Source organism: Rhopalosiphum padi, chromosome 1 (assembly GCF_020882245.1).
Source record: "Rhopalosiphum padi isolate XX-2018 chromosome 1, ASM2088224v1, whole genome shotgun sequence".
Taxonomy (NCBI): domain Eukaryota; kingdom Metazoa; phylum Arthropoda; class Insecta; order Hemiptera; family Aphididae; genus Rhopalosiphum; species Rhopalosiphum padi.
Genome location: NC_083597.1, coordinates 25,415,362 through 25,438,785, shown reverse-complemented (window position 1 = coordinate 25,438,785; position 23,424 = coordinate 25,415,362). Strand labels below are relative to the sequence as shown.

The 23,424-nt window shown below is 25.6% G+C and overlaps 1 protein-coding gene across 3 annotated transcripts in view; it reads left to right on the top strand.

Moving 5' to 3' along the window:
- Nucleotides 1-23,424, top strand: part of LOC132932179 (uncharacterized) — a 294,142-nt gene that overhangs the window by 137,497 nt on the left and 133,221 nt on the right. For 2 of the 3 annotated variants that reach the window (XM_060998425.1, XM_060998423.1), the window contains one exon: nt 11,495-11,524. The exons of the other annotated variant lie outside the window; for it this stretch is intronic. The gene's annotated coding sequence lies outside the window, so the exon portion shown is untranslated. The remainder of the gene's footprint in view (nt 1-11,494; nt 11,525-23,424) is intronic. 3 annotated transcript variants of the gene reach the window in all.

Below are 23,424 nucleotides of genomic sequence, written 5' to 3'. Positions count from 1 at the left end.
CTATATTTTACGTAAAGGATATTCTATTTTCAGAACTAGAATATACATTATTGAACCGTAAATTTATTTGAACAAATTTACTATAAGAACTGTTGAATAATTTTTTTTCAAATCTTTTATATGTGAATGTAAAACTAATAAATTGGCAAAAATATAATATTTAGTGTGTACCTATTATAGCGACGTAGCGCCGATATTTTACTTGATGTTATTTCATATAATTATATTTTTGAATTTTACGTTTATAGTTTATACTCAGATATGTTAATGTAACGCTTTAAAAAAAACTAAAAAAAATTTTTTTTTTTTTTAATTTTCTTTTCCTTTCAAAGCGACAAGAGTTGTATCAATTTAGTCGTAAACTATACTTTTTACGCTATCGCAGTCTGTGTAAAAGGCATTTCGCTTATCGTATATCTTATGTTAGAAAAATAAAAGCATTTTAAATTTTAAAATTAATAAAAAATATGTATATATTTACACATAGACCATTCAGCTAGCGCATATTTCTTATAATAATGTATGATTTGATTGTCTGCAGATTGCCTAGTAATTGTTACAATGACCAATGTTTTATTAAGATTCGCATTTGTATCTGCAATTGTTTTCTCCGTTATATTATGTGTTTGTAAAAGTTTTAAGTTATGAAATATGGTCTTATCATACTATTTGAGTGAATACAAAATTAATTTTTATGTTTCCAGGACATATTATTTATAAATACATTAATCCGTGGTTTAATTAATGTTAATACATCGTAGTCATGTTAAGTGTAAATCATATTCGCTAACTTAATTTTACAGCCATAATAAAAAACTAAGTTCATGTATAGTAAATAGTTTATGAACAAAAGGGTCATGACTCATAAAGTAATAAGCAATAAGTAAGTACCTATTTCACAGTGCAAATCCTAGAGGAAAAAATAAATGATCCCCCTCTACCCCACAAAAAAAATGTTCTGACTGCATCAGACTATCATACACATACAATTTACATTGTACGTTATTTTACGTTTAGAAAAATCCATATTTTATTCTGTAATTGTTAGTATGCCATTATCGAATTTAAAGGTAAAAACATTATCTTCGGATAAGTCCCCTGTGATTTATTATTTTTCATCTATTTATTTGATACAAGTTATAAGCATTTTAAAATTGTATCTTTTTCGTAAATTTTAAAGTGCTTATTATAACTTGTTTCGACATTCAAATATCCCCCCTCGAAAAATAAGCAACTGATTATAAGTCAATATGTATTCTAATATTAAAAATAACATAATATTAATTTTTCGGAACATAAAATTTACTTCATGTAACGCGTCGCTAGAACGGATACAACACATGGGTATGACGTCCTTTTCACCACAACACCACCGACCTTTGTTCAGCGACTGTATATGACTCGCGAGTTTTTGATTGTCGTACACATTATATTATTATACGTAGTATCTACTGGTCAAACGATATTTGCAATTAATACGGCAGTGCGCGTTTACAATAATAATACACACCGGCGCCACCTCATAAGTCATAATGTATCACAATAACGGCGAACCGCGCGTGTTGATAACCGCAGTTTGTACGACAACTACAGCTGATGTACAGCGATTTCTTTGGTTTTCCGGCAATGATTATAATATTGTACTTTGGGAATAAACATCGCTGTATATTATTACTATAAGTACAATAACCATTAATCACTTCGTCTGGTTCTCGATAATTCATGTGAAGATTTAAATTGTACGCTGCAGTATTTCATTTGATACCGAAGAGACGACGCAGTAGTAGCACTTCTCCCCCTCTCTCTTTATCACTGTGTGTGTGTGTGTGTATGTGTATTTATGTATTTGCAGCGTTCCCCGGAGAAAACACTGACGAGAGCGACAATCTGTATTTATCGCGCAGTGAGACGTTCTTGGCGCACCGATAACGAGATTTGCATAAGTTTTTTTCTCTCTGAATAACATAACGTTATATAGGTATACACGTTTATACTGTAGCCGTTTGACTGTATATCTACCTCATCGTAGAAAAAATAAAACACAATATTTTTGTCGCTTAGACGTTTGCATTACTTGATTAATAACATTGTGCCGCAATAATATTATATCCAATAATAGCGAAATATTAACGAGCACGACGACAGCGGATATTATACGAATAATGTCGTTTTATTAATTATTAATTTAATCCACGTTATTATTATCTGTTATTATTAAATTTATTGAACTGTAATAAGGTCAACAATAAACAAAAAATATACCTCGCACATATTAACACGCGTGGAAATCCCTGAAATCATAATTAAATATATGAGGTCAGATGATATGGTACAAAAATATTTTTGTTCGCGTTAAACGTATAGGTACCTGTTTGAAAATATATATTAATATAATGTAAAACCTAAACGTATATTTGTGTGTTTGAAGATTTGATTACTCATGTCTAAAGATCAACATGCGATGGTGTTGTGCAATGTTTATTTTATTTTCGGAGTTCACTCATCTGAGTACCAGCAACCGAGGGGATGAATCGGTTGACTTTAGTACCGGAGCAAACCATAAAAATATATCTTTATCATTACAAATATGAAACCGATAAAATATTATGGACACATGACGAGACGTCTGCAGGTTATTTTTTTTAAAGCACTGCTGCAATTGCCAATCAGATATTGTACATAAACTATATTTAAATGTTATGATCATTTTGACAGTGTATCGATAAAAATAATTACAGGGAAATAATATTTTTTAGAAAATAACTATTATAGTTTGTTTAAAAAAAAATATATTTTCAAATTTACTTTTTTCGTTTACAATATTTAAGGCTTCAAAGATCATAATGTCGGAAACTATTTTATTAAAACAAATATAGATACCTATTCTTAATATTAGAGAAGAATTCTTAAACGAGCTTCATTTTACCAATAGTTATTATTATTCAGTAAATAAAAATTATTTTCATTTATTAAACGTAGTTACATAATATTTAAAATATAAATATTGAAGTCTATGTTTTCTTTTGCCAGTATATGATTGTGTTTTTTTTTGTTATATTGTATTATATTTTTGTTGATATTTTAAAAACATAATTGAGTGTCAATTAAATATTTATTAAATAAACTATAACAATAATAATGTGCCGAGTTTTGTTTATCGGGTACCTATGTTGAGTGTTATTGTTTCAGCAATATTTACTCTATATAGTATTTACAAATACTACAATATGTTATATACATTGGATATTTCTATGGAAATAAATCTGTTTGATCAGTGTATACCAACATTTTGGAACGTGGTGATACATTTTATTTAAAATAAACATCAACCATATACCAATACTTTGTTCTGAGTAGTGATATTTTAAATGATATGATTCATACAACGATGCATTTCAAGAGGCAAACAGAAATATTGTTTTCAAAAATATATTTCAATACCATGAAAGACGCATAATGTTACTTAAATTTAAGTAATGTTTGTAAGTCTTTGATTTCATTGTGTTAATAAAAATATCAAATTCAGTTCTCACTGAACAATATTTTGTCACAATTCAACAACTGTTATTTTCGGCATTAAATATTTTAGCGTCGTTACATTATTGTGCACGCCTAAAATAATTTTCAATGTTTGACAATATTAATCAATACTATATAATCTACCTAATTTTTAAAAAGATTTATTTACATTTCAATCCCTCGAAAAATACATATTCAAGATGAAACATAGTAGGTACGTTTATTACCTCGTATTTTTCGCACTTGAACTGACATGGACATAAAATATACAGAGTATCCCAAGAAACGTTTTGGATTTGAGCCTGTACATTTATTGCATTAAATTATGTATGAAGACACCCTTTTTATGGTGCGTTCAAAATATTTTTTCTAACATACCTGATGCTTTGGAATAACTTCTTCCTTTTTTTTTTTTTGTTTATGTAATGGACACCTACTTTTTTAGAATATTACTCTTTCGCATAAGCTTTTATGGTTTACTGGAAAACCAAACCTAATGCCAAAAACATAAATTTTACTAAAATACTATTGCATTGATATATTGTAATAATGTACATTAAATATAATGTTGTCAATAAATATACTTTGTATCTATAAAATTATGTATATAAATTAATAAAACACTTGAAAAATAGTTTATAGATAATATATATAATGATATTACACACGTAACGTACTTTTGGAGAGACCTTTTAATTAAAGGCGAGTGCTGAACTCTTATCAAGTTTACTATGGTTTTTTTTTTAAAGGTGATCATAGATTATCTCTATAATACTTTTGCCCACGAGTTGACAGACTTCCCAATATAAACTAGCGCAGGGAAAAAGTTTTTTCAAGTATTCGAAAAATTAATTTAAACAGTCAATATTTACTATAAATGTTGGTCCGGAGCAGCTCAAGTGGAAATGTTGCTACTTGCTATATATCGTTATGGTGCAAATTGTTGACGGGAATCAAGTGCAAATTTTCCCTTCATATATCCCTGTCATTGTAAAAAGATATAATGGCTGCCATCGTGTAGACTTTTGTCAAGGTTCGCGGCGAAACAACATTTATTATTACCCTCAGTTGCTCGACCTCGCCGACCCCCTCACCCGAAAACTCTTTGCCACGCTAATGTCAACACTATACACGCATCCTCTTTGTCCACTTTCTACATATAAACAGGCTCCACCCGCTCCTGTGCATTCATTTCAACCATCAATCATCGTGATCAAAGTTTTTCCGTAGTCTCCGATATTCGCTGTTTTGGTTTACCCATATAACGAATTTCACACCGACTGGCTGTTTTGTTTACTCGACGACCTAAATACACACACGTACGCTGCAGCAGACACATAATCTACCATTTACCCATTTCTCTATCATCTGTCGAAATTTGTTGTGAGTATATAACCTTTCCATATTCCATCGAAATTGGAATTTGTTTACTTTGGTTCCAAAAGGTGGCCACTCTGGCAGTTATCTAATTTTAGTAACAAAATAAACACAAAAGTTTATATATACATAAAATATAATATATATATAATGTATAAAACTAATAAAACAGTATAAATAATGTACTGATATTTACTATTTTGTTTATACTTTTTTGTTTGTTTTTCGTATTGAACATATACTATTTGAAATTGTTATATATATACATTTATATATGTATAAGTAGTGCTAGACTTGGCAAAATTAAAGTAGGGGGACTCTGTTTACTTTTTAAAAAAGAGCGTCCCCATCACTTTGTTATTGAGCCGTAAGAGCTATGCCCCCATACCCCCTAATGCCCCTCTTTAAATAATATAAAAATATTTATAGTTAATTAATTTAAAAATAAAAAAAAATATAAGACATAGGTACTATACCTAATTACTGTACCTATTATAGTTATAAATAATAACAAACTCAAATGGATAATAAAAGTAAATGAATAAAACACATCCATTTTTAACTATTTACATAAATAGTTTTATACATTATTATTAGTTTTTATGTTCTACCAATTTTATTCTTTTTGGATAACAATTTTCTTCTGCATCTCTTCTACCACCTCTTTACCCAAGATTTTACATAGTAGCTTGGTATAAATCTTTTAGTGGATGGAACAGTAGGTGCATTGCATTAATCACAATGGTGATAATAAAAATTAAATTCAAAAATAATAATCATCAAATCTATGATAATTGATACCTAACAAATATTAGTGAATAATGATAACAATTGCAACTGACAGTATATTACTTAAGTATTATAACTTTAATAATTCATAAGGCGAATAATGATGGTATCTCGCGCATTTTGAGAAAAATGAAGAATTATGAAGCGTCCCATGCGTTCTACTTAAAAATAATAGAAGTTAAATAGTATAACTATTTCTACGCATCCCCCTTCAAAAGTTAAGCACTGTATATAGCTACTTATTTTAAATATGTATCTTAGTTATTTTTTTAAAGAAAACTTTTTAAAACTAAACTATACAATTTAAAATTTTTATAGAAGGTGAATTTAAATATATTTTTGACGTTAATAAATATTAGTGTTAAAAATATTAAATTAATATTATTAATATTTAATTTTTTTATATTTTACTGATGTCATATTTTTTCTTTTTTTTCTTTTATTAATATACTTATACAAATTAATAGAATCATGTAAGTGTAGTAGTTTATCAAATAATATATAAACTGTGAAAATATAATATAATTAATTTTATGGCTAAAATTATTAACCATTGTACTATATAAAAAATATCAAAATTATATTATATTTAAATGCGTATTATAATGTTTAAAAGTATAGGAAATACAAATTATACAATTTTACAGTCTATGGAAAAAAAATACCTACCTACCTATAATTTTTGTGACATTCTCGTACTTTGTTTTAATCGTTTTTAATCATTTTCCCAACAGTTTTTAAAGCTTCACGTAACATGTAATGTATACATTCTTATGTAAAATTGTTTCGGTCATTCTGAAATAGGTACTCAAATATTATTTTTAAAAATAACCCATCTCATTTCATAATGAAACAAATAACAGTACACATACACTACATAATATGCATGCAGTGTGTTCTATATGACATTAAGAAACAGATATCTGGTGCATGTTCTTTTAGTACTGAACAATATTCTGTGTTTTTATCCTTTTTCCTCTTTTAATTTACTTTTTAGTGTTTTGTTTTACACGGATGAATGAAAACGAAACGTACAACAAATTGCCAATTTATCAAGAAATCCACATTAATGTATCTCAAATTATCCCTCTTAGATATATGATGGCAATGAGGTACATCTCAATTACAACAATGATATTAATTTATTTATCATTAAATATATATATATATTTATTTATTTATAATTCATATTCGTCTAAAAAATAACATTGTATTTGTATATTTATAAAAAAAAAATGGTTTATATTATTAACACTTGTGTAATAATAAACAATAAATTACATTTTCAATCACATATTAATAATACGTGTAGAACAATAAATTATAATGTCATAATAATATGTCATATTATTCCTTAATCCTTATACTATCAATAAATATTAAATAGTCAATCGCTAATTAATTATATTATTTGATGATAATAATTGTAAATAATGTAAATTATTTACAATTATAAATCAAAACTAATCAAAACCAATCTAACTATTAGATTTTTTGGTATGTTTACATGTGTATGTGTATTAGTAGGTCATAATATAGGCATTTAAAGAATACAATAATAAAGATGGATATGGTAATTACTAATTTATTTATTTATTACTAAATAATAAGAATTTAATGTAAAATAAAATAATATTTTTAATTAAGTATACCTAGCATAAATATAAATTAAATAGTTAAAAATTATGATGTAATATCACTATAATTAAGTGGAGTAGCAAACTCAACATTTCAAATTATGTAAAAGTTATTAGCAGGAAGCTGCATATTTTAACATGTATTTTAAAAATATAATAAAATGTATACTTTTTTTTTGTCAGAAGTTTTATATTTAAACATGGGTATTCAATAATTATATACATGACGTATATATTTTTATTTTACAACGTATCTTAATTACGAACTATTTTATTTATTGAATAATATCCAAATGCCAAGTGTCCGTCATCTACATTAACTTAAAAACAGATGAGGCTGATAAATTTTTTTAATAATATTATGTTATAATTTGTCAATTTCATTTAAATACGTGAGTAAACTATACGATCACTGCATAAATTTAGTTACAAATATGATCTCTGTTTGGGTACTTGCTGGGAACTGTCTCGATGTGTTACGATTCAGTGTGCCTGAAAAATAGAAAAATATATCCATATTTTATTTTAGTACATAAAACGGATTTAAACTCGATTACGATTTTATGAGTGGGAAAGTCTCTACCGTACGTTTGAAAATAACCGTAAATAACGTAATATGAGAGGGGTTTGAATAACATTCGATTTCGTAAAGCTGTATTGAAAGGTTTAAATATTTGTAATGAAAATGTCATATGATTTTCAATATTATAGAATTCAAAAAACCAAAAAAATATTGACAGTGGTTGAACATATAACATATACCGATAAATCAATAATAAACCACGACTTAATAACAAGCCAAAAACTTCTACAAATACATGTTGTAAAAAAAAAAATAAGTATTAACTCGCCATGATTAGTCGTACGGAAGTATTTAATAAAAATTATAAATATTTTTAATATTTTTAAATTAACGCTTTATTTATGGTAAATATTATATTAGTTGGTACCTATACATATTATACAATTATTTATACTACAACATATTATAACATACTGCTATGCCTATAGGTGTAATACAAACTTTGAATTATTGTACAATTTGTTGTCCTGTACGAATATTTATATTTTTATGTCAAACATATTTACTAATATTCTTTGTGAATATAATTTAAAATATTAATGATGTTTGATTTTCGTATGTCATAAATAATCATGATATATATATTAAGTATATATTTATAATATTAAGATTACTTATTTATATGATTTTATCAATAAAATGTATACCAATTTAAAAAAAACCATAAACCATTTGTTGTTTTTATAGCTAAAATGTTCGTTTATACATAATATATAGTTGGGGGTTTTATCATTCGGACAGATTTAGGTATACTAAAAATGAAGAAATTGTAGGTCGTACAATTCTAATGTTTGTGAAACTCACCTTTACAGTTCTGAATTGTAATTAATAAAAAAAAAAAGCTTGGTGTCTACATTACAGCAGTACCTATACTGTGTGTGGATGTTATTTGTCGATGGCATTCGAATTTAATTTAATGGTATTCGTATAAACAGGCTTAAATATAATAATGTTTTGTTGGTAAATAGGTCGGGGAGTTGTCGATGGGTTTCGAGCGAGTTATAATTTTTGATGAGAGAGCGTTGTAATTGGGGAGAAACCGACGGCCGATTATTACATATGATTATTAAATTTATGACACCCTACAGCGTATTATGCGCGCTTGGGAGAAATAACGTTACTACAATACACTGTAGCGTTTCCTCTCTTGTCGCCTCAAAGATAAAGTGGAAAAGGGATAGTATGTTTCGGGGGTAGATTTGTATATGTTTATGTATGCATATAAAAATGGTGGCTGGTTCAATTGCAGATCCAATTTTCAGCCCTAGAAGGGAATAAATTATAATATGTATTAAAAGGATATTGCTGGTCTGTACAAAGTTAACGTTGTAAAAAGAAAAGAAAAACTTTGTTTTCTGGGTTCTGTTAAATTAATAGTCAACCGTAAAGAAAATAAAACAACCACTTCCTTTACGCCAGCCCCACTCAGTTAAGTTGAGCGATATTTTCAAATTGTTTGTAACGAAAAAAAGTAAAAAAGTTTGATTCATTTACGATTAAACGAGTTTTTTTTAACACAATTCTAAGTTAATTTTTGTTATAAACGTTTTATTTAACTTTTTATTTGGTTTTTATATTTTTAAGAACTAAAGTTCACTAGCTGCATAAACAATTATTTATTGACTGTAATAAATTTGACAGTTTTTGTTTTTAGGATAAGATATTTATCATAGGTATATATATTTAACTACGAATGTTTTTCATAATATGGTACTTACATTATAATGAAGTATTAAATTTATTTTTAATTATTAACTTTGTATAATTGAATACATTTTATTCATACTTCATTAGGATTTTAAAACAGAATTGATTAATTTAAATTCTTTAAGTAAAAGTTGTAACAATATTTAACTTGATTATGCATAGTATATAATCTTTATAATTTGTTAGGTTTTTCTGTCAAACATTAAACAGATACGTTTAACAAAATTAAACGCATTTATGTAAGGTAATTATGATTTTTATTAGATTTATTATGTGTTTACATGTTCATACCTTTATAATAAAACCATAAACGTGTTTGAATAATTTCGTGTCTCTATTAATTGTTTCAAATCGCTTGTCTCGAGTCTAATATGAACTACAGATACAGACACAAAGGAGAATGCCGGTCTTTGAATGGTATTTAATCAAACGTCCCAGAAATGTATACATGAGATTTGCATTGAGGGGTTAAACCACTGGTTTCAGAGACCCCAGGGACCCTAAAGTTTTAACGCTTTCGAACTAGAAAGTGATTTATTATTTTAGCTTCGAAACAAACAACTTTTTTTTTCTCATTTTCATTCACTGATTATTTGAACACTATATTATTATTATTATTTTTTTATGAATCTCCATCATTTAACAACTTTTTTCATGTATTTATTTTTTGTTTTTTGAAGTATATAATTTGGTTTTTGATTTATCATTAAAATATATTACGTGAAAATTGTAATGACAAGTATTTATTAATATCTTAATAATTAAATACTATTATTAAGCAAAAAATGGAATGGTCTATAATTAGTTTTGTAATAAATTAACCCGTCGTTGGTGTCGCTATGAGCATTTCGCTCACACAATTGCTATTTTAAGAACCACTAGTTTAAATATTATTAGATTTTGACAATATAATATATTATAAATAATTTATAATATTTTATAATTATTATGCTTCCTTCATCCTTGAGTTATTTACGAAAATGATTATGGAAAAATATTAAAAGTTATAAATAAACTTTCAAAGTTATCGAAGTCCAATGTTGCCGTATATGTATAATAATGCCGTATAGTTAGCATAATACAAGCCCGTCACTAATCGCCTTACCGTATATTTTATAATTATACTGTTTTTATTTTCGGTTTATTATCTTGTTATTTTATTATTACCTTATTATATTAATATACTATATCAGTCTAATATTGACATTTGTCAGTACCGCGGTATATTTGTATGTTCACACGTGTATTTTAATAGGTGAGCGAAACGCTAACACGACACTAACGGTGTAAAAATATTAGCGACACCAACGACGAGTTAATATGTAATTATCATCTATATTTTAAAGGGAATTAAATTACTGTATAGGTACTTAAAACAAAAATAATAACATATTATTTATTATATTATACATAGATGATAATATCACAGATATTTTGAAGACATTTAATTATTCTTTTTTCAATAAGTTAACATTTTAGCGATGTAAAAAAAGACAATATTTTTTCTCTAGTTAAAAAAAGATCGTGTTTGTGATATTTTGCTATAGACATATTTACGTTAAAAGTTATATTTAATTTATAAATAAATGTTTTATGTAAGAAATTGCTGTTAGAATAATATTATCATAATTTGATGTTAATAGAGTATAGTAATAATTTATTAATATTTCATTATTCGTCTAGTTCTAAGGATAAATAATAAGATGTGTCTTATCGAATTAACAGAGTGAAAATAATCTTAAATCATGTAACTAAAATTTAATTTTACAACATTTTTTTTTTTGCCATACTACAAAACTCAATAATATCACCCATTCAACTTTTACTTTTAGCCATTAATATCAAAGTTTAATATTTTTCTCCCTTTTTTTTTTTTTTATAGAAATTATGGAGTTTCTGTGACAGCCAAAACGTAAGTGAAATTAACTATTATATTATATAGACGCTTATACAAGTAAGTACAAGTGTACAAACCTATGATTTATTATTGGGACATTGGTCAATAATAATTTGATATACTAATATAACGGTACCTATATTGATTTTATTACGCAATATATACAATAAAGTGGTTTCTACGAGTTTAATTTTATCAAGCCATTATCAAAGTTTATCAATTTGTTTTTCGCCAATAATAGTACAATGCAATGATATGTTGAATACAAATATGAATGGTGTAATAAACTTTGTGGTACAGCTTTCACCAGTCATACAGTTGATCATAAACCATAAAGTTAGGGTTACGTTACAACTTATGAAACAGTTGATACATTATGGTTTACGAGAATTATGTTTTGTTCTACTTCAATTAAAAACTAGTGGACTACATTCACAAATATACGTTCATATATTTTCTGTAGAAATAAAATGTCAAAATACCATCAAATGAACAAAACGTAATCGTTAGACGTTTTACAGTTAAACAATACGTGATGGATATTATAACGTATAATAAATTATAACGTATTTTGTTGTGTCTTATGACATTTAATTGTATAATGTTATATTATTAGTTAGACAAAGTTTCTTAGTATAAAAACGCTATTTTTCGTTTTTTATAACTATTATAAGGAATAAAAAAAAAAAGTACTTGATTTAACCACGTTGCGTAACACGACGTGTGTTGGTGTTTGTGTGTGCATTTCTAGTTGAATTTTTTTTCTTGAACATTCAACGTTAATCGAATTTCATTGAGTCGTATAACACAATATTGACAGACAACTTCATTACTCAAACCTTTTTTTCTATTTGTCGAAAGACCTTGGTACGTTGCTGAAATCGTTTATGTAAGATAAATACAATGCACTTGAATTACTCAGTGAAATCGATCCCTTATATTAATAATATATTATCATTTCATTATTTCGAATTCAATCAAACCTGATTTATTCATAATGGTCAACATCAACTAACATATAATAGTATACGGTGTACAGTTATTACAGAAATATTAATGTTAAATATGTTGTGAATGCGAGAAATCAATGATTTATCATAATAAATATTATACAAATATTAAAATAATATTAGTGTACCCAAATATTATTTTCTAAGTCCCAATGGTTTGTAGTTTTGTTCTATGGAAAAAATCTAGTCGTTCGGGCCAAACTGTAACAAAACGTAAAATAGGATGTAATTAAAATAACAATTGTGATGAGCGAGAATCTTACGCTGCGTGAGTATTGAAGACCTTTACAATCGCTATTCACTTTATCAGGCGGGAACGAATAATAGTAATTTTCAACGATCGAACGCTTTTGATTTGGACGGTAGGTACATATTTTATAATATTAGAAAAAACGTTTGAAATTTAAAAAACTAATAACAGCTCTATATTATTTATACTAGTACTTTAGAAGATATCAATTTGAGAAGATATGATATTTTGCTTTTTAAATTACTTTTATAATTACATCGTTAACCGTAAATATAATTAGGAAAAACTTAATGCAGATAATTAGAAAGCACAACGTTTATAATATTCATAAAGTGAATGCATATTTAATCGCCAATGACCAAAATCTGGTTATAAAGTTTCAAACTGTGTTACAATTTCCAAAGTACAATAATATTATACCTAAAAGGAAATTAAAAAAATAAATATATTTAAAAACAGTCAAAAACCTAATATAACGTGTAATAAATATTCCAACGATATGAATGCATACTTGATTAAACGCGATAAATAATATAATCTTCAAAACATATGTAAATATAGTACGAAATGCTAAAGTAAACCTGTAAACTTATCTAGACCATTTGTTGAAAACTACAATATTAATTTAATATCATATATCGATGTGATTACAATTATTTTGAACCACGTAGGTACGAAAATTGTATTTTAATATTATTATTGTAATTTGTGGTGTCCAATATTTAAAATTACCTTCATTTAATTGCTGTTTGGCAGTTTTTTTCTAATTGAAAGTTTGTTATGTTTAAACAATAACAACAAATTTATTTATTCAACATTTTATTAAATCTTGGTACTTAAATTGAAAATTATTGGTTGGTTGTAACTTGTTTAGCTTTTTAACATAAAATATTAGTGGATAAAAAATAAAAATGCTTTTGCTTAAACGTCTTATGAATCAACTGAAACTTAAATACTATTCTCAATAAGAGTTTTTGAATTAATAATATTTATATTGCTTATAATTTTAAAAAAAACTAGTTAATACAATTAATTTAAATTAAAAATATGACAAGAAACTATTTTAAAAATATTTATAACTGTTCAATAATAAATTATTGTCTTGATTTTATAACATGATTCATAACAACATAAAAAAGCCACACCTTTTTTGATAGTGATATATAACCGTATTAAAAAGTTTGTTCTTTTTTTTTTTATGTGATGGGTGAGAATCTCAGTAAAACAATAAAATCTTTGAGCTTCTTTCATTCACTGGGAGCCGTAAGTAAGTAGGAGAAGTAGAGAAGTAGCTAGAGAGAAAAAGGAGGCTCGTAAATTTTGCAAGATAAGAGATTGGTTCTCAGCCAGGTGACTGTGTTAGTTGTTTTTTTTTTTTTTTTTTTGCTTCACTTAGAACCCTTGGGACCTACAGCCAACTCGTTCACGTACCCTAGCGTCAAAATTAATTATTTGTTAACCCACACATTCATATATATATACTACTTGCACTATAATGAGAAACTTTAATCTGGTTAAGTTTTACCGTCACGAAATTAATTGCTACTGCTGATCGATTTACCATGCCTGTAAAATTGTATAATTTCATCAGAACAACATCAACAATTAATCCCTTCAATATTCAATTCTAATCATATGTTATCCGGTGTACAAGGTCTATACACAATTATATGTAAATATTGAGTCATCCGAACGCAATAAATAATACTTGAAAATCGAAAGTTCTTGTTTTAAGATTTTGTATAAAATGACATGTCATAATATGCTTTTTCAATATTTTTTTAAATATAGAACTTTTTTGAAAATCATTTCTTGGTTTAAATAAATAAGCGCTGCGAAGTTTCAAATGACGCTTAATCTATCAATTGAAAATCAATTCTATATTGTACCTATGCTTATAAAAGATCTTTTTTACTATTTTCTCGATAGTCGCTGGTTTCTGAATGAAAAAATAATAGAGACTATTAAAACTGAAAAATTAAACAAGCGTGGTTAAATCAAAATCCTCTTTCAAATGCGATGATTTAATACCAAAACTCAGATTTACTACACTTGTCCCAGTGATCCATCATACTAAAATATTATTTATTTTTTCTAATATATAAATTAAAAATATATACAGTTTAAAAATAAACTAAAAAAATGCCATTACTCAAAAATATAACATTTTAAATCTGTTCGAAAATGAACAATATTACTACTTATACAACTACAATATAATAAAAACCTAAAGCTCTGCGTTTTTTTTGAACTCATGTATTAAAATAATAATAAAATAATTTTGTGAATGCTTCATTATTATTATAACGATATCTATGAAAAATGTAGGAAACCTATAATATGTATGTTAATATTTTGAATCTAGAAGTCTTAAATAAAAGTATAACTTGAAAAATAAAATTACTGCTATCGTTAACACTAGAAAATCAAAACAGTAAAATATATTTATATAAATTCAAATTAACCGTAGGAATACTATTAGAATTGAAAAGTAAAATATAATCTTTACTCCGATATAACGTTATTATAAGAAAAAGGTATCAATTATTTTTTTCAGCATAAATGTATTATTACATTATAAATATAATTTTTAAAGGGGAATTCTTATTTTTTTTTTTAGATACATTAATACATTTGCCACATTCTACGTATTGTTCTCATAGTAAAAAAAATAAAAACAATTCAACTTTATCGTTTATCAAAACATGGATCTTAAAAAAAATATATATTTACTTTTAAATGGAAAGTTCAATATATTTTATAACTTTTATAATTCTTAAATATTACAAAGAATAGTAGTTTACCGAAATTAAAAATTCAATTTTTATTTAATTATGATAAAATTATTCGTGATATTAATACAAATTTAAATTAATATCATCAAAAGTTAGAGTAATTTTGTGATTTGTATAGCTATATATATTTATGTATATTATATTTTAAGTTGACACTAAAAAAATATTTAATGCTAATGAGTTAACTGTTTGGTTGGAAAATCGAATTAATTTACTTAGTAGAATAATTAAAACTTAAATAATATAACTTTCTTATTAGTATATAAAAATATAATATTATAATTTATAAGGTACGTGTAAAAAATAAACAGAAATGGCGGTTTATACAATCATAATGAACGTTTTAACAGTGATAATTTATTATCAAGAATATTATAAAGCTTTTACTATTTTTATATTTTATTTTATGAGTTATTATAAAATATTTTTATTTTTCATTTCTACCATTGTTTCCACTGATTACTAATTAATTTTACTTTAAATGACATTATTTATATTGACTAATTTAATTATTAAGTATTTATCAGAACATTTATATTTTTAAATTTATGAAATTAAATTTTTTTTAAACCTTTGTTAAAACGAGTTATAAAAATACGAGTTTACACATATGGAATTTAAATATAGAGTTTGATTAAATCTACATAGTTTACACTAAATTAGCTAATAAAAATTCACTAACATATCACTTTACTAAAGAATTTAAAATCACCAAAATCCACACAGTATTAAATTTCTTTCCTAACAAATTATCATCAAAAATTTTAATTGTCTTAGGACTCTAGACCTAGGATCCCAATTCACCTGTCAGGAGCATTACTGAATAAGCACGCATATTGTATTCCATTATTGTAAATTGTTTGTCCAAAAATTACTTATTGTACAATAAAAAGCCTTTAAAAACTGTTTTATAGATTGTCATTTATTTTTAATAAACATTTAAAATTGAAATACCTCAAAAATAAAACGAAATTTAATGTGTGTTACTGTGAACAAGTTATATAATTATCTAAATAAATAGGTAGGTAGTTCTAAAGTAAAGTATAAAGTCTTTATTATTGAAATGTACGTTTTATTTATATCTTGTTTAACGTAGGCGTGATTAAATTCTGGTGTTTCCTTTGTAAAATATTATTCGAAAATTTTATTAAAATAATTATTCATTTATTTACATTAACATGTATATATACTTGACTGTTTTATCTAATATTTATATTTTTATAAATAACTATTTGATTGTCCAATAATTAAATTACCCAAATGAAAAGATAGGCAACATTTCTAGTTCTAAATTAATTGTAATTTAATATAATATTCAATCAATTTAATTAATCATTGTTACTTATAAACTATTAATCAATAATAATATGTACTAAACTTTCTTTATCATTTTGCGTTTGTAGTTTGAGCTGTTGTTTAATTTTTAATTTTGTCAAAGTGTGCTAAAACTTTTATTTGAAGATTATCAAAATATTCCCTAATGAGTTGATACAATCTTACAATCTACTAATGCACTCAAGGCAATATATGAACATGGTAATTTAATTTTTTTCGCAAGGGAAAATATAGAATGTCTGTGACTAAAAATAAATAAAACTAATACAAATAAAAAAATATAGAACAAAGTCTATTAAATATTATTTTATGTAATTTTATGGAGTTTAATGAGGTTCTTAGCTTGTATAAGTGCCTATACTACCTTACTTTTTAAATTCGACGTATGAGATAAACATAATAATATGTAAAAGCATGTGTAAATGTTTAGCCACAATATTAAAAATAATCGTTGTACAGCTATATGTTTACTTTGTTATCTACACAGCTGGTGCCTAGTGTGTCGTTACATTTCTTGATCAAACATTAACATAGGTATATATTATAATATAATATAACAATGTTAAAAGGGCAATTGTATCTTGAAGGGTTGTAAAATGCTTAGTATGTTTTGAACACATTCTCTTTAATATAGTATATTACAGTATATTTTGTTATTTTCTTCTTACATTTTAACTTTAAAACAATATTAAAAATCATCATCATCATTTTTTTTTTACATGATTAGTAAATACCATTATTGTTTAACTTTGGTTTTATAGTATGTTATAGACCATTAATGTTATGTCATGTATTCAAAGATCAAAAATGTATCGTATAATATTTATACGATTAAAAAATTGTTTCCATCTTGCATCATAAATATTCTGCTCGTTAACTATTCTCTTTAAAACACGGAAATCATCTGTTCTCTTTCAGGACTTGTTGGTTGGCGAACTTAAGAAATGCTTATGCTTATGACTTCTGGTACTTTGAGTCTCAGCGGGTTTTTGTACTTATCAAAAAGTTTTAATTAAACGCGGAGTGGCTAATGCGGAGGCAAGTGGCCGAGACCAAGAGTTTTTGGGAATAAACCGAATACCCTTCTGTTTCACAAAATCCTCAAGGGGCCAATAAAAAGAACCAACTAATTTAAGTGTTACCACTCTCCTCCTTTGTAACAATCAGACTGTTCGTTTCCATTTTTTTTTATTTGACACTTGTTTCCGGTGTAAACATCACCCCTGACTACACTCTAAAGCATTTAGCTCTAGTTTATTTCACATAAAAGATTCAAATGAAATCGATTCTTCAAAACAAAACGTGTTATTTTGTACCCACTATTATTAGTACGAAAGCAAAACAAATCATATTATAATGTATTTGTTTCGTAAATATTTAACATTATTTAAAATGTATAATTTAGAATGTAAGAATTTTTCATGTAGTCCAAATAATTTAATAATTTGTAATAAATGCATTGCATTATATTCTCATGTCGATGTCATCATTACATATTATAATATTTTTCTCGCTTTAACGGATATTCTTATTTTTTTTTAATCGAAAACAACTACTATTAATTATTATTATTGAATATTTAAAACCTGTTAAATTTTTTTCTCCCGTTCATGTTGGTTATTATTGGTAGTTTTAACATATTGTGGAAATGGCAAAATAGATTTCTTTATTATGTAATTACATTACATTTTAATTTTTAAGATTATCCGCCCAAAGCTACTTTCTACAACTTTTTCAATAACATTTAATTAGCTATAAAAGTAAAAATAAAGTTACTTTAAAAACTAAATGAAAGAGGATGAATACTGGTTTTCCATAATTAATATTAACAACGAAGAATAATTATACAATAAAATATTCTGTTCACTGTCGCATAATTTCTGTTTATTTTTTTCAAATTTAAATGAATGATTGGCTGAATTATTATACCTCACCTCTAAATCGAATTAATTTTTATAATTTCACACGTAATGTTAATATAGTATTTAAAAAATAATAGGTTGTAATAAATACAATGTTTTTTTAAAATTAAAATTAATAATATAGTTACACTTCAATATTACAAAACATATACTGGATAATTATTTTAAGCAGAAAAAATTAATTATCTCAAAATTTAATGATATTTTTTAAGAAAAAAAATACATAATCTGAAATCATAATAAAAAAAATCGTAGTTTTTTTATTAACATTTATATTTTTGTATCATAATATAATTTATATTTGATTTTATACTACTAGTAGAATATACTGAGTATTTCAATGCATATAAGAATTACATTTAAATACGTTTTTAATTAATAATTTAGTCACTCTAACAGTTTTAAATGAACGCAACTAAGTGGCGTTGGGTAACCTCTCAAAACGTCAATATTTCAAATATACTTAATAATAATATAATATGATACTCCGGTTATTTAGCACGAGTGTACTAAATAATTTAAAATAAGACCAAATGCTTTAGGTAAATTCAATATCACACTAATTATACACCATAATATTAAATATATGCTTTGTATAAACAATTGTTATCGACTCGATTGGCGCGTTGGTTCGATTGAAGACGTTTTCGTTATTTCCGACCGCCATAACGCATTTCCTTTTACGTGCGGTACACGTACACCTAATTAAAACGTTATCAGAGAAGTATCCTGTGACGTGGTAATATCAGCATAAAATCATCGGGCACCCTCGAGTGCCATCGTACTTCCAATGATGTACGCGGCGAAATGGCCGATTCCGTGACAAAAGCAACCCCTTCGCGACAATACCGCTTTGGTTTAATCGGGTCAACAGTTATCGGATCAGGAAACCCTCTGAAAATCTTCCCACATTACTGTCGTCTATACTGCTACACCGTGTTACGTAACTTTGATTAATTTGATAACTGCTCTCAAAGACATATTATATTATTAATTCCATCTGTCACCTTTCGTAGTTGTTACGCTAAAATAACACAGGTACACACACAATACGATCATAACATTATATGTTCATGAAGTACTATATCAATATAAACTTTATGAAGACTTTTAATGAAGACCTATAATGTTTTAAAATATACCAATTGAAGTCTGAAATTAATTCCACGTTTTTAAATTTTATTATTTTCATAATAATTTTAAAAGGCATACATAAATATTTTTTATTGGTTTTATACCAGAACAAATATACAAAATACATATCTAAATTAATACTTATTATGTCTATATTAATAATATATTTTTTAACGATAGTGGCAAAATTAATTTTAATTTTACCATTAAATGTTTTATGATGGTATTCAATGCATTTATATTTTATTTTTAATTTACATTTAAGGTATTTAATTAATATTTTAATTAATAAAAATGTGCATTCCTAGTTTATTTGGTTATTACAATAAACAATTTGTGTTTAATACTCAAATAATTAAATTAAACTTTCTTTATTCTTAAACTAATATAACCATAAAATGTTTTTAGTTATGTTTCGATGTTTGTAAATATATTATAATATATTATTATATGTGTCTTGTTAGACATAATAACTATATACAATATTAATGTTGAATGGAGAAATATTAAAGAAGCAAAAAAAAAAATCTTAAGTATACTATTTTACAACGATGTTGTTCAAATTTCCACTGGGTAGCATAATATATTTTATAAAGTTTACTATGGCCAAAATTGTCGAACTACAAGACAATGTTTATTTTTTCGAACAATAATTATCCCTAGATGCTATTTTTTTCCTATTTCTTCCCCTCACGTTATTATTATATACGGTCATGATTTATGAGTGCAAAAACTTCTGTCACGGAGTTCGGAACTGGACATCCGGTCAGCCGACTGTAAACTCCAACTTACCAAAAGTGGAGTGGATGAATGGAAGGATATTCCGGCCGTTAAACGTTGAATGGTCATTTTTCACGCCAAGACAAAAATTTTTTCGAGTATTTGCGTCTCAAACACACCGTAAAATTACATAAAAGTGGATACGATTGATGTGGTGTTAATATCGGGTAAAATACGATTCTAAAAAAGAAATCATAATTTAAATTTTTATAATAAAGTAATAATAAAGAATAAAACAATAATAAAAACCTAATTACAATAACAAATTAAGTGAGTAAGAAATACCTATACAAAACATAATTTGAATCCTATAATTAAATAATAATATACAATTTATATAAAAGTGATTGCTTATAATTTTTTTAAATATCTTCTTATGCTAATTAATTTAGAATAATAAAAATAATATATTATAGTAATTAAATATAACAATTTCCAATGAACAGTAACGATAACGGATTAAATAAAAAAATCAAAGTTTCTCACATTCATAGTTTCCGTGTAATTTTTTGGGGTCTAGGAACTATTGTTGGACTATGAAATTAAAAAAACAAATTCGCAAATTCGCAAATATAGGTAAACATAATATGTCAACATGTTTATAAATGTCTGTGTATAATTATTTCTATTCCGTGTTGGTTTCTGTATAACTTTTAAACAATTGTCAATATTATTTTATTTTATTTTTACTCATTAAGCGTTAAGTAAAATTTAATTTAAAAAAAACATAATTCGCTATAGTGTATAAAATATACCAGAAATATATAAAAACGAGTATCTCTAACGACATAAGCTATGTATAGAACCTCTTTCTGGAAATTTGATACTAGTTTTAGTCCCAGTACGATGTACCCTGTTGGTAATCATTTAGTCCTTTTCCTGCAAATATTCTTTTTAGTATCAGTCTAATGAATTATAACATATATATAAATACATATATTTTTTTTTTATTGAGTGCCTGACCTTTAGGGAATCAATTTGGATCTCGGCGTACCCTTATTGTCGTCAGTATGCAAATGATATTATTATATATATTATAGTAATATAAACTATAGCTAATGATATTTTTGTTTAATTGCCACAACGGTTAATCAAAAAACTGATATAAAAAAAATTGAATAATTTAAAATTAAACATTAATAATATATTGATTTAGGTTTACTGAATGATCGAATGTATAAAAGTTAAATAAACAATTCTTTTTTTTTTTTTGTTTTACTCGCTACCTGGGTTGAGAATTATTATAATAACATTCAATTAGACGTGACTCTTGTGACGCAAATTACTACGTGTAATTTATATCATTCTTAAATCTACTTATGTTGCATTTATCGAAAATATCAAAGTAATAATAGAGCATCAAAGGATATATTTAAAAATCAATAACTTTAAATTCCGAGTATGATAAATACCGTCAGCCCTATAGGTGTATATTATTAGGCCCCCGCAGTGTATTACAACTAACCATACTCGCGTGTTCAAAAAAAAAAAAAAACCGAACCTATAGCATCCTATTTTCTCACTAAAATCTTTCATCTGACAGTCTATTATCTTTCAGAAAGGTTCGCTACTACTCTATAGTTTATAGACGTTGAATGGCGTAAGGTTTTTAGTAAAAATAATTGTTGTATGTTTATGTAACAGCTATAATACTTATATAAAACAATATAATATAATATATTAGTTTCTAAATAATGATTATAATGTTTCTTTGGTGAAGAGGTATACGATTTAAAATAGACTAAATCAAAATTGTAATTGAATTGTAAATGTTAAAAACATAGATAAAACAAATCAAAAATAGTTGTTTAATTTTTTTTTATCTAAAGAATTTCTATGTATGTGTAGGTATATGTGAATAAAAAACATAATATCTGTGATTTGATTATAGAACAATTATAAATTGTACGAGTATAATATTTATAGACATTACATAATAGTAATATTGTTATGTTAATTCAAATCACATTGTTTTCGTTCCAAATAAACGGGGCTATAAAATAAAATATAATATTATTTTATAGTGTGTTGTCGTTGTAGAATCACACGAATAAATATTGCTCGAAATCTAGGTGCCAGTATTTTTATTACAAAAATGTCGATACCAATGAATAAAGCGATATAAGATGATATAGTTTTCTTTCCTTTATTTTCGTCCTATGTTTTCCGTTGTGATATTTAGCTCGCACTCTCGCAGATTATAAAAAATAACGCATATCTAAGCGATATCGATAGCAACGAGAAATACTATTATAACGAGACATATACAAACGCTTTAATCATCAAGAATGAACGTTTTAAGTCTTGCTTACTGAATAAAGTAAGTACGTGGCAATAGGTTTTTATTATTTATCATGAGCTATCGTGTGCCAATTATAATAAATGTATTGGACTTGTATTCATACCATTCATATCATTATGCATATTATTATTATATAACATAACTCATTATAAAATAATTATACTACAATTATTATTGTGATTGTTTTTATTATTTTGTTGTATAACTAAACAATATATTTCATTAACTTATAAAATAATAACAGAAATATACAAGATAATGACATTAGTAATTTTATTCGTTTCTAATAACCATTTTGTTAATTAATTTGTGTTTCTTTAGTTTTAAATTTTTTAAAGATCTGTACTTGTTTTGATCAATTAATAATGATTAAAATTATTATTGTAA